The 14,256-nt window shown below is 35.3% G+C and overlaps 1 long non-coding RNA gene across 1 annotated transcript in view; it reads left to right on the top strand.

Moving 5' to 3' along the window:
- The first annotated feature begins 38 nt into the window (after window positions 1-38).
- LOC311070480 overlaps window positions 39-14,256 on the top strand; it is a 57,021-nt gene continuing 42,803 nt past the window's right edge. The window contains exons 1-3 of the long non-coding RNA XR_014603674.1: window positions 39-212; window positions 1,996-2,116; window positions 2,264-2,510. This is a non-coding gene — a long non-coding RNA (uncharacterized lncRNA). The remainder of the gene's footprint in view (window positions 213-1,995; window positions 2,117-2,263; window positions 2,511-14,256) is intronic.

Raw genomic sequence — 14,256 nt, 5'->3', positions numbered from 1 at the left:
ATTAACATTTTTATTTTTTTAAGTGGAAATGTTTTATTTGGTGTTTATTAAATTAATGTGGGATGTGGGATTAATATGTTGGCATTTAAAGATGGCACCCAATGTTTTTTTTTTTTTTAAGTTAGTGTAACGTTAGTTTACCAAGGAGTCAACACAACAGCGTCGATGAAGAGTTTGAGATGAAATAGACGTGATGTCCGAAGAAATTCAAGGTAAATATCACGTTTGAACCGAATATTTATTCCCGTCACTTTGTAAAATTATCCGAAAAGTGTAAAACTTACATTTAATTGTGTGTGTGTAAGTTATAGGAGAATGCTATTCACGGAGTTCTAAACAAATGAACCTGTTTCGAGATGTGTTACACTGTTAATGTATTTTGCGTAGAATAGTTAATAAATCCCGATATGCAACCGCCAGTGGAGATATGATTGTGACTTAATGAATGAGTCGAATAGAGAATAGATGTCATAACATAAGGCCGTCAAGTATTGATCTATTCAAACGTAATACAGAAGATGGCGGCAGAACACTATAGAAGGACCTCGCTAAGTTTAGTGATTCAGTGTCAATATTGAAATCACAATGTGTTAGAATAAAATTGTTTTTTCGATTAATGTTTTTATACTCCGTGTTAGTACATGGAGGTTTAGTAAACAACAAATATACAAGTTAATTTTCCCCATTTTTGATGCCTCCAAAATCTGCACAAAGAGTAGTCTAATATTTATAAGACTGTTTTTACTGTTTTGATTTCTACAATAAAGCTGATTATAAGATATTATAATTTAAGTCATTGATGTCTTAGCGATGCATGTCTACAGCAGAGATGTCTTTTATATGTCAGTTTTCAAGAGCCTCATGACAATGACAACATTGACTTTTAGTCTATAGGCTGTTCTGAAATTTCAGTTGAATTACAGTAATTTTGAGAGCAATGCTATAATATTAAATCTCTTAAATTGTGATGCTTTAAATGGTGACTTCCTTTAACAAATCGTCTTCAAATCTTCTTCTCTGCTTCAATCATTATATAGTTGTAAGCTTAAATCTTAATACTCTAATTAAAAAAATGCTGTCTATAAATAAAAGTGAAATATTGAAATACCTGAATGTACATATATTATATATATATATATATATATATATATATATATATATATATATATATATATATATATATAAAATGTGTTTATGTGTATATGTGTGGGTATATATGTTTGTGTGTGTGCGTGTGTGTGTGTGTAAATCTCTGAAATAATTTTGAAATGTCAGAATCTTTTATGACAATGTCAATATAGAATATTTTCAAAACACAAAACGAGCAATTATGAGCAAAACCCATTAATACAAAGACTTTTATTATAAACTATAATTCTGTAAATAATTGTAATAATCTATTTATACTTGCTTATAATGGCATAGGTATATAAATAGTTTACATTTACTTTTTTTTTAACATAACAAAAACAATTAGATAAAACAATCAATATTCCCCCAGGAAGCGATTCATTTAATGATGAAGTCCATGATTTATTGGTCTTGTCTTATTATCAAATGAGGTTACTTCATACTGCACGATGAGAACGAGCAATTAGCGTATGCAAATGAGAGAGGACTCTGAGCTTTCACTAATTTTGTGACAGAACAAAGAAAATTTACAGAGCTTATATCTAAAATGCAAAATAGTCACATTAAAAAAAAATAATAATAATTGTACCCAAGATATTTTCTTAAATTGGACTGATTTTCATTGCAGCATCATATTAACATAGTTTATACGGATATGGATGCTGTATAATGTCTTGGTTGCTTCTGGCTATGGGCGACTGATAAATGTACCACAGATATCTGCGATGTGTGCTCAGGATCATTGAGTATAATCACTAATTAACATACTGCTATTTGCTCTGTCTGATCGAACGGCCTCATTAAGTAACAGATAATCCCACAATATTCAAAGTTTACAGTACCTTTTTGTTTCCGCTCGCCCAGATGTTTGCAGAGGCTCCGTGCAGGCGTTATACACAAATACAGAGCAGATGCTGACTTTGATGTGTGAATTTGTGCACAGAAAGTGCATATCTGGACCATCAGAATTATCCAGGATGGGATGGTTAGTCGTGGATTTCTCATTAACTAAAGCAAATTTGCTTAACACATTAAATATCTTGCAAACAAGATGATGTTTTAAAGTTTTTCTCCTTTCTAATTATCAATGTTTGTTGTCTGACAATAAAAGTGTCTTATTTTCCCCGTACAGATGGACTGAGATATTTGTGATGCAATATTAACATCTCAAGGATGGTGTTGCAAGAGTAAAACACATTAACTATTGGGAAGAATAAAATATTGATTTGCTTGTATGCAAATGAGCTCAAATATGCTCATTCCTCACAAATAACCTCTCCCCTCCTCAAACATTTGGAAACCTGTGTGTGATCAGGAGTGGGCTTGAGAAACTTGAGGGCTTGTGTGTTCAACGGGATTTGATTCCGTTGACATCTGGGGTGAGTATCTGATTCCCTTTCTCTCCGCCACTGTTGTGAATGTTTCAAAAGCAAACTTTCTTTTTCCTGAGTCGGGGCGTGAGTTCCGCGCGGAGATGTTTGATGTTTTCCTCTTGTGGAGCGCGATGAGATGAAGTGAGTTCTTAATTTATGAGGACATAACAAGGAAGCTATTAAGCAAACATATTTCCCTGCTTCGGCTGGCATGAAAGCGCCACTCAGGGCGAGAAAGTCAGCGCTTTGGTTTTGCGAAAAGATAGGCTAATTGCCTAAATGTTTACAAGTTAGCAGGAGTTTAAATCGCACCAACGGTTGCGCTAACAAAGCATCATTCAAGATGACCGTATATAAAGGTAACAAAAGGAATTAAAAGGCGCCTTTCGGTGTAATACCAAGAGGCTATAACCAATTTAAGCGATGATATTGAGGGATACAGCATCCAATTTCCACAAGTGGGGCAGTGGGAAGTGTTTAGGCTAGTTGAAGTACACGTTTTAATGAGAAAAGACAAAAAAGACTTCATGTGCATGATTTATGCAGTCTGTTTCTAGGAGCACACGCATAATTATTTATGATCGCTGAGCGCGGGAAAGACGTGTGGAGAAAGAGAAACTGGTAAAAAATTCAAAAGCAGAACAAGTTAAATGAATATTTAAGGGACGATGAAATATTAAGGGGAAACAAATGAGAAAAACATTTAAAACAGCATGATAAATAATAGTGGGAGTTGTCGGGTGGGGGAAAAAAGTGGCTGCCATGAGGCCTTAAACATCCGTGTGGTGTCTGATCCCGGCCTCGGCAATTTGTTTTCCATATGCCGGTCGTTACGGGGGCACGGTCAGCGGACGGGGTTGGTGCGTTGCAGGGGCATATTAGCTTTTTGTTGAGAGCCGTTGGATGGATGCCATGGGCTAGTCACAATTTAATGTGTCGACTTGTCTGGTACAAGTGGAGGGCAGGACACTGGCATTGAGATGATGTTTTATGCCAGAGGACCGGTGTTCTGACGATTGGTTCGACAAGGAAAAATGCGTGTGCTACTAGCATTACATTCATGTTGTTTGAGGCTTTATTAGCGTCCAAACCCTAACCCTACCCTTAAAACAATGCAAATATAGTGTAGGTAGCACAATCTGATAGGTAGCATCTTTCGTCGAGACACGGCCTCCACCTGATGAGGACAAATATGAAGAGTGTGAGGATTCAAGTAACTTGTGTGCTGCTTTTAACAACAGTATTTGAATGTGTTCCATTATTTCCAGATAAAAGTCCCAATTTTAAACAGAATCTGTAAGAATTCAGATTTAGGCCTATACGCTTCAAGTATTTTGTTGTGAGTAAAAATGGCAAACCAACTCAATACCAATGTTTATCATACATGAGTAATCAAAAATGTTAATATTAAATGTAGACCAAATAATATGCTAAATTATTAACATGATGCAGGCTTGACCTTTTTTATGTTTGAAGTTGAGGTCATGTCATTTACATTATGTGACCCTGGATCACAAAACCAGTCACAAGTCGCACGTGTATATTTGTGGCAATAGCCAACAATACATTATATGGGTCAAAATTATCGATTTTTCTTTTATGCCAAAAATCATTAGGATATTAAGTAAAGATCATGTTCCATGAAGATATTTAGTAAATTTTATACGGTAAATATATAAAACATTTATTTTTGTGAGTGAATGCAGCACAATCGCGAACATAAACGTACAATTTTTAAGCCGATTTTCTCAATGTTTAGATTTTTTTGCACCCTCAGATTCCAGATTTTCAAATAATTGTATCTCGGCCAAATATTTTCCTATCCTAACAAACCATACATTAACAGAAAGCTTATTTATTCAGCTTTCAGATGATGTATAAATCTCAATTTCAAAAAATTTACCCATGTGACTGGTTTTGTGGTCCAGGGTTACATATGTGGAAGGATATTCACATCCTTTTTAACTTATTTGCATGATTATATGGTTTGTTGCATTTTGTTATTTGCAGTCTAAACAGAACAGATCTGTTACCCAAATTTGCATTTCACTGTAATATACACTGTAATATATATAATATATCACATACATATGATATTCAATATTGTAAACAGTGTAACTGGAATAGGCAGAATAAATAGAACAAGATTATATAAATGAGTAAACATGAATTTAAAGCATTTTTTTCTCAATTTGCATTAAATTGAGAATTTTAATTTCCTAAACGTATAAGTACTTTAGTCAAATATTTTCTGTATATCATAAATAAAGATTTTTTTTCTAATTATTTTATCCCAAAGATTGATGTGGCACCATGTTGTCTTAAAATTCAAGATATTTGGCTTGGCAATCAAATTTGTCAGATCAGTTAATGTTTTTATGTTCACTTTTTTTCTATTTAGAAAGAGTTGGTAAGGACATCCTTCATATGGGTCCATTTTTTTGTGTTGTTTTTTTTTCTGGCAACCGTCATTGGCCTCTTATTTAATTTCCATTTTTCCAGATCTGAAAATAATTAAATCAGCAAACAAATAATTAATTGAGTCAATGAGAACAATTAGTTCAAAGACGCCTTTGAGAATTGGCCATGCATAGTGAATTGGTTAATTATCATACTACAAAATAATTGAGTGGAGGAGCTCTCCGCGTGTGTGAAACTGCATGCGAGTAGTATTGTGAGGTTATGGATCTCAAAGGCTCTTCGTGGAACCATCGATGCCAATAAAGAAACTTTAGTTTTAAGAGTCTGTAATTTTTGAAGCTTTACAGTCCCCATCCACTTTCATTATATGGAAAAGAGCAGCATGAACATTTGTCAAAACATCTCCATTTGAGTTCCACAGAAGAAAGAAGGTTATACAGCTTCGGAACGACATAAGGGTGAGTAAAAAATAACTGAATTTTAATTTTTGGGTGAACTATTTATACATGAATTGGCATTCTAGAAGCGGAAATTGATTTTAATGGCTGAAACCGTCTCTTTTACAGGTCATCAAAACCTGGATTGATTTTTTTTTTATTTACATTGCACATAACTGTCCTGGATTGGCCCTTGACAAAAGTAATGCAATGACACCCATGTTAAACTCCATTATAATTCGTACTGAAGGTTGTGACACTAATCTCAGTGACCTACACGGCCCATACATCAGAGCGTGTCTGTCTGCTGACAGCGTGTTGTATCTGGGGGCCCGTGCTGCCGGTGGGGCCACGAGGCAGATCGATCGGAGCCGCCGCTGTAACCCTGTCCGCAGTCGGAGATCATTACCCCTGTGACTGATGTGCGGGGCGGGCCGGAGTGAGCGCGTTTATTTCCCTACGCAGGGGTGGGTGTCTCTGCCCCATGAGAAGGACAGCCCTTCACGTTTTGTTAGCTTGGTCATGGCTCTCGCGTAAAAATCGAGGCCCTCTAGCGCACATACGCCTCGGCTTATCCTCCATCCTTATTTCAAGAATCATCCATCTGTGGATGCTGTGCTTGGTTTCATGAAAGAACAGATATATAAAAACAATAGTTGTTAAGTATAAGGAAAAATGTAAAGTTAGCTGGTCATGATTGCAAAATAAAGTTTATTTTGTTATAATTACCAGCTGATTGTACATTATTCTGCTTATTACAGGATTATTTAATACATTAAGTGAATAAATGGACATTAAGCATTGATTTGACTTTTCAAGAAACAAAAGCAAGAAATGTTATTGTTTTAAGATGCCACTGAGTGATATGAGAAAAATTAAACATATATCTAAATTATATATATATAGCTGTCCATTACACTGTTGTGTAATCTAAATGATATGATCAATAAGTTATAACAACATGTTTTTACATTGCTTTAACTCATCAAAATAAGTTAAGCAATTTTTAAAACTTTTTTATGTTATACAAGATTCAACTCACTTTTAAGTAAGATTAATGTAATTTAAGTTGAAATTACTTAAACATCCAAGTTGACTGTACTTAAATTAAGGCAGCAACTTTTTTTTACAGTAAACATTTTTATAATTGTATGCTTTTATATTTAATATATTATTGAAAATATAAATTTGATAATACTATTTTATAGTTGTTATATATAATAGCATTTTGTACATTGTTTAAAAAATAGTTCAAAATTGTTAAAAAAGTAGATGAAGTCTTATAAAAAATTACAAAAGAATGATATGTTCAGTTTATGGCAAACAGGTCTCATTTATGTTTTTAATGGTTATGAAGTTCAACTAATTAATTAAATTAATTCTAAAATCAGACAGGATCAAAATAGAGCTAATACAAGGTAGCTTTATAGCTATATTTATTATACTTTATTTGGTAAACTATAATATTACTGTCCTGGCTGTAAAATGTTTCCTTCCTTAATATGTCAAGAGCCATGTTCAGTGGTGCTGTTCTACGGTGGCTGCAGAGGATCAAGTGATTGTTCCTTTTACCATAACAGTGAATCTTACTGTAATTTACAGCCCAGGCCAGATATAAACCTTAAGTCACATTTTACGACTAAGGTGAAGTGTGGCATTGCACGTTACAGTGTAGTATTTTCAGACAAGCTCATAAAGCAGAATAATAGTAGTGTTTGCGTCTTAAAGACGGCTGCACATGGCCCAGATAGATGACCTGGCTTCATTTTTACAAAACTAACGACCAGAGCAGACCTCTGCAGGTGTGCCATCCAAAAACTTAATTTCACACATTCAGCGTTTTATAAATGCACTCTTTAATTTTTCCATTTATGGCCCCGTGATTAAAATCTCTGGCCCTGTGACCTAAGGGATCGTTCTGAGTGATAATGAATGGGATCAGGGCAGAAGCCTGGAAAAGATGGCATCTCGACACATCTTCAAGGTTAACAATGGAGAACAATGGACTGTGTCTTGTACCCTAAAGTGATGAATGAACTTTTTCTAGCATTTCAATAAGTGCCATTATATTAGATAGGACTGAACTAGCATTTCGTTTGAAAGCATACATTTGTGGTTATAAAAACTGTCTTTAAAAAAAGTTTTACTCCAGTAGGCTACATGATGACAAGAAGTGACTCTTTCTAACCGTTTCATTGAATCATTCACTCAACCGATTTATTAAAAACTGCTGATTCATTCTGGAACAAAGCGAGTGAATGGCTGCATCCGAAATTGCATATTTCCCTACTTTATAGTTGGCGAAAAACAGTATGCCTGAATACACAGTACTCATAAAAGATAGGCAAAAAGTACCCGGATGACCTACAACTTTTTCGGCGAGATTCTGAAGTGTGCATATGATGGACACTTTATCCCATGAGGCCACGGGAGAAGATTAATGAATGGCAGTGGAGCGATGTAACTGACGCTGGTTGATCACATGATAACGACATCTATATTACATTTATACAACACTCATTCATACTACATACAGTAGAACATACTTTTTTTAGCGGTCGTGAAGTAATTATTTAAAATAAGTACCTATTCAAGAGAGTATGCGATTTTGGACGCAGCCAATGCATTATGAATGAATCATTAATATAACAGATTTGTTCAAAAATAGTGATTCATTCAGGAACAAAACATGTAGCATTGGTAAACTTTGCTTTGCTTCGCTTTGAACTATTTTCGTTTAAAGTAAAATATAGCCTAAAACATTTCTAGCATACCATGGGAAAAAATATTACTTGATATTAACATCACTTCACTTAAATGTTGAATGAAAAAGCAATATCAGTCACAATTATTTGACTGATATTATTATTAGACTGATATATTATAAAAATTAGACTGATATATTATAAAAAAAAGTAAAAAAAATCAAAAAGGCTCGCTGATTAAATGTTTACTGATACGAATGCTGTGAATTACAAATAGTTTCATTTTTAGAACACACCAATGTAATCCTCTTTGACAGTTATCGTCAATGGAATATTACCCTCATAATATTGGTTCATCATAAATTGTAGTTATTTTAGGGGCTTGACATGGCAGATGCAAAGCAAAATTAAATATAAATATGAATATAAATACATGAACAAAGCCCCTATGAACAAGATTTGGGGAAAAAACAAGAAAAAAGCAACGTTTGTTCCCATCCATCTCAGCGGTTTGTCTGTCTGTCATAAAGCAACTCGGACGCGCGAGCTGTGAGTGCCTCCCGTTTGATGTTTCCTTGCTTTGACTTCAAAATTCTCAGGATATAAGCACGAGCTCTGTTTGAGCTGTGTGGGAAAGGCCTATTGACAACCGTCGATCCATTGATCTGTAGCAGGGGACAGAATCTGATGGTGTTGCAGCTAAACTTATAATTGCGTTCACTATCATAAATGTTTAACCGATTATCGGTGCGTAACTGCAAATAAACAACTCAGATGAGTAACTACCTCGCTATCCTGGTTTTCCTGCCCCATAAAGAATTTAGCATCTCCCTCGCAACCAACCAGACGAGTACAAAACTACTTCCCCTTTCTTTTTTAAAAAAGAAAAGAGAGGAAAAAGATGAAATATTTTCTCTGTGGTTACTGAGACCTCTCTGTATTTCAAGTGATACTGACCTAAAAAGGTTGATCAAAGCCAGTTGGAACTCTGCAGCCTGCAGCAAGCAATAAATTGGACCATTCGATGTTTTTGCACTGACAAATTATTCTCCTGAGTCCTAACATTCTTGGTAGCAACTCAATTAGCTGGAGACAGATGTAGCAAGTATTCAACATTTAATGTTTAATAGATTTTTCAATATTTTAACATTGCTAGCCCTAGTTAGAATGGAAATGCTCCATTTCATGAAAATAATAACTATTTGCTTATAATCCCCACATAAACGGTGAGTTTGCGCGGTGTACGTGACAGCATCCAAATCTGCCCGAGACGGTTCTCGCTCTGTTTAAATCCCTGCAGGCTATTCTGTCGTGTTGAAGTGGCTCACAGCATCTCTCCTTTCATGTGGCTGTTAAAAGACAATATTTCTCCTTTTTTTGTGGAGGATAGACTTTCTCCAGACACCATTCCTCCTGCTTTAGGCATGGATGATGGGGGGGGGAAGAAAATGACTGAGAGATGGATGGAACAACCCGTACGACCTCTGAAATCATATTAACTCACATTTGCTGCACTCGTGTGCATAGCTTTCATTTATTACCTCAGCATGATCATGTTCACTGTAGTGCTTTAGTAAAAGTTTCATATTAAATCTAAAAGGGGAATCTGTTAGACTGTGGCTGTCAAATGCGGCTTTACCGTGCTCAAGGGCTCTGGCCCAGCTGTGATATAAACAAAACGCTATTGGCTATTTTAAAAAAGGGGGCGGAGCTGCTCGATATGCCCCGCCCTGTCTTCCCGTTTCAGTGGAAATTACATCAATACATTGAATAACACTGTGCGTTTCAAAGCACTTCAGTGGGCCTTTAAAGAAATAGTTAATACTTCATTATATTAGGCTACTCACCCTCATGTCAATCCAAACTATTTATAGTTAATAACAACCAGCTATATGTTATTTGGACACATACATCTTGATGTGATTATTTTTGAGGCCCCATAATTCAGCGAGAACATGGCTAAAAGAAAGGCCAAAAATGTAGTAATTTAGCTCCTGAAAGGACTTTTCTCAAAGTTATGAACAAATAATCATGTAAGAATGTTTGTTCAAAGTTATCTAGTCTTTAATAATGTTCTCAAAATATTAGGCACAAAAACGTCATTCATTGAACTTTTTCTGAAATGTTTTAGTTTGTCTAACACTTCTTTCAAAATGTTCAGAGAACTTTCAAAAGTAACGTTCCTATAATGTGTGCAAAATTATAAAATGGAATGTTCCCTTAACAGTCTTATAACCAGGAAAAAAACATTTTGAACGTTCAGAGAACATTCCGAAAAAAAACATTTTCATAACTTAAGAGGAACGTTAGCAAAAGGTTCTTAGAACATATTTTTGTTAGCTTGGAATGTACCGTAAAATGTTCCAAACGACTATTTCTTTCATATGACGTGAGGAACATGTTGATAATCTCCCAATGGAACGAAATGAGGGTGAATAAATGATTTTTTTCTCTTGTAAACAGATAATGGATTGTATTAGTAGCGACGCCAGGCCTGTCCATTGTCATTAAATGGCTTGCTAGAGAGCGGCATCATGGGAAGACCTAAATATATGACATGCTCTCGCTGAATTATGGGGCCACAAAAATAATCACATCAAGATGTATGTGTCCGTATAACATATCTGCTTCAACCTGCCCCATCGATCACTTCATCAAAGAGCCAAGGTTCTGGAGTGACAGGGAAATGTGCTTAAACTCTCATTGTTTTGGAGAGGGCATGTCATATTAACCCTTGGAAATGAAGTTGTACCAGTGAGCTCGCAGCCAGATTTTTAACGGTGACTGATCTAAGTGCTTTTCAAGCATCATTTATCACAAACGGCTGGACGGCCATCCCGTATGACATGAAGATGTAACTGATCTTCATAACTAGACATCTGGAGCGATTCGGTTTTGGCCAGCCTAGACTGTCTTGTCAGGACAGTAGCACTATTTAACATATACTATAAATGTTGATCTAGATATCGCTGATGTAATTTAAAATAATTTGTTTAATAAACAACTGTTCAAAGCATTCCATCAATTCTTTTCAAGAAAAAATTAAAATAGCAAATTGTTTTAAATAACAAAACTAATATTAGTATTAAAAATTAATAGCCTAATTTACATATTATTATCATTGTAAATAAAAGTTGCTGCCTTACATTTTTAAGTACAATCAACTTGGATGTTTAAGTAATTTCAACTTAAATTACATTAAACTCACTTAAAAAAATTAGTTTAACTCAAAAAGTTAAAAATGGCTTAACTTATTTTGATGAGTTAAAGCAATGTAATAACATGTCATTACATTATTAAAATAACAATATAATGTTATGGATAAATAATATTTAAATAGGGTTATAAAATATTTTAAACAATTTTATTATTAACTTGTAATTTAAATAGTCAATAGTTTTAAGGAATAATAATATGATTACATAATATTTTGAATAATGAATTTTTAAATTATTTTTATATTATTATTATTCGTAGTAATATTATGAAATGCCCTAAAATGATTGCAAAATGTAATTGCCTTGTTAAGAATATGAATATTTAAATGTTGGGCATTATCAATAAGCATCATTTTTATTGCATGTCTTACTAATTATAAAGAATTATAAGCTGTCAGCTTAAAAAGTAGATCTGATCCCACTAAACATTGGCACTGCTATTAATGTTCAATGTTGTGTTACAGATGAAAGCCTGTTTTTTATTGACAGAACTTATATTTAATTACATTTTTAAATTAATTCTCATGGTTTATTTGTTTTAGTGTCGGTACATGTCAAAGGAAGCACCATCAATATAAATGTGAAACTGTGTGCTTCTGGCGTAACGTCAAATTTAATAAGAATCATATATGATCATATATCAACATATATGTGTGGAAAATATTCTGTTTTTAGGATCACTAAAGCACCGAAACAGTTGATTAAATTAGTGAAGCACACACAGAGACATAAATAATATAAAATAGAGTCTGAGTGAGTGAACAACCCATTTACCACCATGAAACAACATAATAATCCCTCTGTCTCCGGGGTTAAGTGGAACGCCAATACAGTATTGACAATATGTCAGTCTGGCGCACTGAGTCCTTGTTCACACACTGCTTTATTTGCGGAACCAGCCTGTGCAGATACACGCAAGTTTATCACTCAAGGTCAAGCCATCCAGCGGCGTGACAGGCTTAAGTTTCATTGATTCATCTTTGATAGCTTTATACTGAGACAATGGGGCGTCTTTGTTAGGTCTGTTGAAGGCAAGTGTATAACTGTTCTGCTGAAGTCATTCTTTAGAGGTACACAAAAATGCTAATTCTCTTGCTGCCATTTGTTTTCAGCTTAATTCCAAGAACCGTAGCATTTCGCAAACCAACAGTGACCTAAAGTTGACCTTTCCGTGCCGTCTTCTATTCATTGTTCATTAAAAAAAACGGACCTTTCCCCAACTCTCCGAGGTAGCAGCAGAATTGCAAATCTCTATTTCTCTTCAGAGAGTGCCTGCCTGGCTTTAGCAAGCCGCTATCCATTGGTCTTAGAGCTGAATGCAGCTGTGAGTGGGAATTGGCAGCAGTATAACGGCTTTTATTGCTACACATTGGCTCAGTGGGTTCGAGACTACCACTGTGCATAATTAACTGCCAATGAAATGTTCCCTTGAGTCAATCTGTCTGCTTTATTAACAAAGTAATGTGGTTATGCTTTAATTGGCTCTTTTATTGTTAGCCAAATGAGATCAAATGATAGAACACATGGTTGCAAAGAGGAGACCATTAGTGGTCACAGGCTCTATAAGTAGATGTTAGGGAAGGTGTAATCTCTCCATATCCTGCTTGTCATGATGGGTTTGTGTTTGTTTCCGTGGCTCAGGGTTGGTCACTCAGATAGTGACATGTTTGGATACAGCTAGAAAACTGTGGTTTGTTTTAACAGAGTTTCTATCAGTTTAGTTTCAATGAAATCTATAGACCTTATTCAGAGCAGCACTATGACAAATATGAAAGCGAGGCTGTGAGGGATAGACTTGCTGTGTTTTCAATGGCATCCCCTGTAAAAAGCTGTATAAAGCTCCTAGATCAGGTATAATTTTCCACAGCTCATGTTGTCTGTCAACTGAAATGTCTTGGAAAGATATTTTTGCAGTGTTTTGTCAGCAGAACAATCCAAAAACACATTATATAATACTTCAACTATCCCTGACAGCCTCACTTTCATTCCCGTTAAAAATCAAAGATGACGCTGCTGTGAATAAGGTCTGTGGAAGTTTGCTGTCATTTTTTAAATCTGAGCATTTTGTGAAGTTATAGAAACATACTAAATGTTGGTATGGCTGCTAGCATGTAACTTAGCAAGCTACTTTAACCATGTTAGCAAAAACAAAAGCATGCGGCTATTTTCTTTCATTGTATCTTCTTCGAGTTCTTCTGGAAAGCTCTTTTGTACGAGTAATTTGAAAGAAAATCTTGATTAAGACGTGATTTTGGAGGCTTTTATTACTATTGTAACAAAATGAGGTGCAAAGGATGCACATTAGTGGCCCTATTTTAACGATCTAAGTGCATGGTCTAAAGCGCACGGCGCAAGTGCACTTAGGACGTTCACCTTTGCTAGTTTGATGACGGGAAAAATGGTCGGCGCCAGGTGCATGGTCTAAAAGGGTTGTCCCTATTCTTTTAATGAGTAATGGGTGTGTTTTGGGCGTAATGTGCAAAAAAAACAATCAGAGTCTCATCTCCCATTCCCTTTAAAAGCCAGTTGCGCTTGCGCAATGGCAGATTCGCTATAATGGCAGAATTTTCAAGCGGAAAGACTAAACGCGTCTCCAGAGAGGAAACGGATCTGCTCGTGCGCGAGGTTAAAGCGTGCAAGCAGACCATCTACGGGACAAGCCGGATTCCACCATATCTTTATGTACACAATAATAATCTTTTACATTGTAATTCTTTTTATTTTTTAATATTTGGCATGTTTGTGTGCTGCTCCGTGTCCCAGTGTGTAATAAACATATTGTACGCGCGTTGTGGACCCGCCTATAGGCTCATATTACTAATGCGCTCTTTAAATAACAAAAAAAAATACTGTGCCATTGACTTTAGACAAGGTTTCAGTTGGTCAATGGCGCAGTCTATTTCAGTTGCCTCAAAATAGCAACGCGTCAACAATGCGCCTGAACACACCTCGTTTTTAGACCAGCACGCCC

Source organism: Abramis brama (genome assembly GCF_963993115.1).
Source record: "Abramis brama genome assembly, chromosome: 20".
Classification (NCBI taxonomy): domain Eukaryota; kingdom Metazoa; phylum Chordata; class Actinopteri; order Cypriniformes; family Leuciscidae; genus Abramis; species Abramis brama.
This window is presented reverse-complemented; position numbering and strand designations above follow the sequence as displayed.